The 5015-nt window shown below is 37.2% G+C and overlaps 1 protein-coding gene across 5 annotated transcripts in view; it reads left to right on the top strand.

Moving 5' to 3' along the window:
- Positions 1 to 6: 6 nt before the first annotated feature.
- The window catches only part of MYO6 (myosin VI), a 139385-nt gene continuing 134376 nt past the window's right edge, over positions 7 to 5015 (top strand). For 4 of the 5 annotated variants that reach the window (XM_006926371.2, XM_015600455.1, XM_025042704.1 and 1 more), the window contains exon 1: positions 7 to 165. The gene's annotated coding sequence lies outside the window, so the exon portion shown is untranslated. Of the gene's footprint in view, positions 291 to 5015 lie in introns of all 5 variants that reach the window. The other variant, XM_015600454.2, reaches the window with a different exon arrangement.

The raw sequence follows: 5015 nt of genomic DNA, 5'->3' as shown, positions 1-5015 counted from the left end.
GGATCTGTCCGAGCAGGAAGCGAGTAGGAGCCCGGTCGCCGCCCCGAGCCTGTGCTCGCCCGCGTCGTCGCCCTCTTCGTCCTCTCCTCACCTCTCACCCCGCCCTCCAGCCTCACCGGCGACAGGTAGCCCTGCCACCGCGCACCTGCCTTCGCGTCCGCACCGGTGAGTGTCCCGGAGTCCCTGCTGCAGGACATCAGCGCCGAGGCCTCCGTTTTCCTGGCCCTGCTTCCAGGCCTTTTCGGGCCGCCCAGGTGCCCGACGGCTCGTTTCACCACCTGAGGACACTGGTGGGTGAAGCAGGTGATGGGTGGGCCCGGGCGGCGGCGTCTCGCCGCAGCGCAGGGCTAGTTCTCATTTCCATCCGACAATGAGAGCCTCCTTTCATGGGTGTATCATCACCAGGATACCTTTGTGTATGTTCTCTGGCTCCCAGGTAGAAGCAGAGCACTCAGGTGTCCGACTCTGACTTGGACACTCCGTGATAGTTTTGTCTTTCGTAAACAAGCTTAAAACCCAGTGCGGGAACGGTACTATTTGTTCTGGAATGTGAAGATGAGCTGCTACCACTAATAGTTTAATTATGTAGGAGACCAGGTTAGGACTGTCTGAAGCTGTATTTTTAGTCTTTAGGTGGTCCAGTACTTTGAGTGTATTAATTTGTATATCTGTTACTGAATAGTAGCTTTTTATGCTTGTTAATTAAAAAAAAAAAAAAGCCAACTCCTTACAACTATTAAAACCCTTAAATTCTGGGATGTTAAGTAGGAAATCATTACTAGGATATCCGTGTCAGAAATATTTCCATTCAGCTTCAGAAAACAGGTTACTTTTTATCTGGCATAAAGTTCGTGGTGGAAGAATGCTTTAATTCAAATCTACAGATATTAGTAAGGAACTAGGAATGCTGCCCCATTTTATTAGACTGCTGTACATGCTAAATAAAAGTTTCATTTGCTCTTATGCTCTTGTGGTGTAGATGCAGTATATCTAAATATAGTCAGGGTTTGAGAGTTTTACAAATTAATATTCTGAAGATTTAGCTGATCCTATTCACACCATAAAATGTGAATCTTGAACTTGGGCTGGTAATGGTCATGGTACAAAGGTTGGCAGCAAAACATTTCTGTACAAATTAACTAAACTTCATAGATATCTTGGGTTGTGGTTTTACAATTTGAAATTGTTTAGTGAAAAAATTACCTTGGTGTCTTTCATCATTCATTTTAGAAACACCGCAAATTGGGCTGTAGCCAGAGTTTGAAACAGTGCAAGTGTTCACAAAAACTCAATGACTTTTAAATATTCAGCTCATTTTGAGTATTTTAAGTTGCGCAGGAATTAAAATGCACAGTGGTAAATAGAAGTCATTTTCGTTTTATGCAGATTTGCTGTTGTAATATTAAGTGTAAATTAATGCAAGGTATTAAAGACAGGTTATAAATCACAACCCATGGGGCTTATCCGAAATGGATTTTTTCCTCTGTTTATGTTTATGTGATCAAATTTTAAAATAACAGTGGCCAGGAAATCTGAGAGAGACTGAAGGCTCTTTTCTCATCCTGTTGTGACTTTGCCTGGAGACTGTGGTGTATCATGTAGCCTATTGTTTAGATAACTGGGCTGTCTCTGGGTTCTAAACTACAGCTTTATTCAGAAAGTTTTATTCAGAAAGTTTTAAAACTTTTGACCATGTAAGGTTTGAATAAATATAATCACCCCAAATAGTTTTTAAAAAATGAATCAATTTTCACTATCCGTTGATAATTGAAGTGCCATCTTTGATATGTAAAATGTCAGTTTTAAAAGGATTTCTAGCTTTTGTGAATTTTTCTTTTCTATATATTAAAACATTTTAAGTAAAAGATTGAAAAAGTATTACATTACAACTTTAATAAATCTCATAAAATTTAATTGTGATCCCTATAATGAGATACTGCATAATAATTTCTGAACTGGCCCTTTAGTAGTATAAGATCTTCACCCATTTATTAGGTATCTACCATAATCAGAACACTGAGACTCTTACTTGATCTACAAAGTAATTTTCAGTTGTTGATCTTGTTCTTTTACACATGAGGAAATTGAAGCTTAGAGAATTAAATATTTGCTCAAGGTCATGTAGCTCTAGGAGGACAAAGTCTGGATTCATACCCAAGTCTTCTAACCTTGAAAGCCCTGTTCTTTCCACCAGACTAGGTTGCTTTGATCTCAGTTCGTTTGGTAGACTGTTCAGATAAATCTGCAGAACTAGTATTGTGTTAAAGGACGCAGCTTGAGGTTTGAAGAAGGCACACAGGAGTGAGGATGAGGTAGGCCATGAATGTGGTTCTGAAACTAATTTTGAATTCTGTATCTTTTTCTTCATTCTTAAAATGACATCCTTGAACAAGTGATACGATCTTGCTTTATCATTTCTATTGTAAATTCCAGAATATTATACATATTGTGCGCTTTTTATTTTGATGGCCTTATAGGAACTAGAATCAGGCTGTAACGTAACACTGGTTTCATTGTAGCTGAAATGAATAGTGTAATGTTACCGGTTAGGATAGAACTTTAATTTTCCCTAAATGTTATAGATCATTGTTCATAAACGCAGTAGCTGTCTTTTAAATATTACATAACTCTGTAATCCTGGGGGGTGAGGTGGGGTGAGGAAGACTTGTTTTCAGATTATGATTGAATTGTCGCCTGTACCGGTTGGATAGTTTTTTTTTTTTAATGGCATGCATTTATTTCAGGACCGTCCCTCGAGCTATAATAGACATAAAAGACCAAAATGAGCACACAAAGTCCATCTTTTGTAACGAAGTAGGAGCCATTTCAGCAGCATAATACAGTTGGGTAAGCGAGCAGAAAAATGATAAGAAAGCTAGGCTGGGTGACTACTTTTAGAGGTGTCTCATTATTTGATTTGAACTAGTAGGAATTTTGCATCTTAAGGATACTCAATTATATCTGAATATCTCAAGGATATTAAACTCTAAATACAAAATCATTCAAGGGCTTAGTATAAATTATTAATGGATGATCTGTAAGACACCTGTGTGTGTGTGTATAATAAAGAACTAATTAAAGTTAAATAAATTTAAATTTTATTTTCGAGGCATTATAGAGTTCAGAGGAACCAGGATATTTTGCATTTAAACGTTATGCTTTTATTTGACAAATATAGTGGACTGTTAATAGTCTTAATATGTAGGTATTAGCAGCTCTTCCTTCAAAAATAAACTTTTTTCTGAATATTATGAGAATGACATAATGGTTTGGAATATGATCACAAGACCATCAAAAGTTCTCCCTGTGAGTACTGAAGCAAAGGAAGTAAAGCCAGAAGAACAAATCTGGCACCTTTAGAAATATTACTAATGTTAAAGAGAGGGGAAGTCCTTTTCTATGCAGAAAGCATGTCTCCAGTGAAACCGAAATACTGAAGCACATTCCTTGGGTGATATTCACATAGGTTAATACTCACATCCACAGAGTTATGTGCACAAAGAAGGCGGTGCTCCTAGCAAAACCACAGACATCTTTAAGGTGTGTCATGTCACTTGTTATTTTATTTGAAAGTAACCTGCTGCTTAACCTTTACAAGGTAGGGCATTGCATATAGCAGAATTCTAATATTTCTATTCTGTGTGGATGAGCATCTTTTTAAACAAATATTTACTGAAGGCCTGTTGTGTTTGCAATATGACCATAGGTGTGAACTGGATTTTCCCTGTGCTGGCAGAATTTTGGATCTAGGAAATAGAAGGAGTTTTGGAGACATAAAAAGTTAAATAGAAACAACCGTTTAAAATCCGAAGATATATATGTCAAAGGTTAACATATGTTTGTATGGTGCTTTGTTTTGGAAATTATCTTATGAACATTTGGTCCTTAAAACAACTTGGTGAAATAGATACTGCAGATGAGAAAATGGAAGAAAAAATATTAAGTACTTATTCAAGGTCACATGTGGCTGCCTAGAAGCGTCGCCGAGAATGGAACTTCTGTGTATTCCCATGGCAGATCCACCTCCTCCCCCTGTTCTTCATCTTCTTTCTAGATGTTAGTTATGGTTAACCTCTTAGCAGTGACTTATTTCATTTTATGACTTTAATTCAGGTGGGTCAGGAAATTCTGAAAAATCAGGATCACTCAGATGATAATTGTTAGTTTTTTTTTTTTTAAGGTAGAAGATGAGCATGATGTATTATTATGGAACCACTGTAACATTTTTAATAGATTAATGGAGATGAGGTGGTTGGTAATTAAGTTTTCTAGTTGAAGAGGGTTTTTTTTTTTTTTAAACATCAACAATTAGTTAAAAAGAAAGAAAAATATTCTTGGGGAATTTTGAAAATAACTTAAAAGTTATTGGCACATTAATATTAATCTGATGATCTGTTTTTGTAAAGACTCAGTAATGAGCCAAGGTGTGTGTGCGTTGGTACCTTCATACTTTATACCTTCTTTCATTTAACAAACATTTGAGTACCATGAGCTAGACACTATTCAAAGTGCCGACTATACAGTGATAAATTAAGACCAAGTCCCTGTACTGAGTGACATTTCATTGTTGTTTTGAGTTAATTATAGACTCCTTATACTAGTATGTAATCAACAGGGCTGACTCTAAAGTTGAGAAATAGACAGTTGTCAAAGTGGTGCAATTTGAGGGCAACTAAAAGACTCTGCTCTAAAATATTCTACTTCTGGCTTTCAGTCCACTGAGTTACAGCACTGTTTCCAGTCTACTCCTTTATCACAGTCTTAGGAAACAGGGCAGAGAGAAAATAAATGGGACCTAGGATTGAAATGTTGGATTTTGTAAGAGAGGTAGTTAGCCAAGTACAATTTTAATAACTATTTATTGAGCTCTTGCTGTGTGTTGGGTACTGTGTCAACTGAGTACTTTAAGTCGTTAGCTCAGTTAATCACTATGCCACTTCAGTGCTCTTTGCATTATAACCCTGTTTTCATAGATTAGGAAACTGAGGCGTAGACAATACTTCGTGGAGCCTGAA

Source organism: Pteropus alecto, unplaced genomic scaffold (genome assembly GCF_000325575.1).
Source record: "Pteropus alecto unplaced genomic scaffold, ASM32557v1 scaffold7, whole genome shotgun sequence".
NCBI lineage: Eukaryota > Metazoa > Chordata > Mammalia > Chiroptera > Pteropodidae > Pteropus > Pteropus alecto.
The sequence above is the reverse complement of the archived record's forward strand: the minus strand, read 5'-3'. Positions and strand labels throughout refer to the sequence as shown.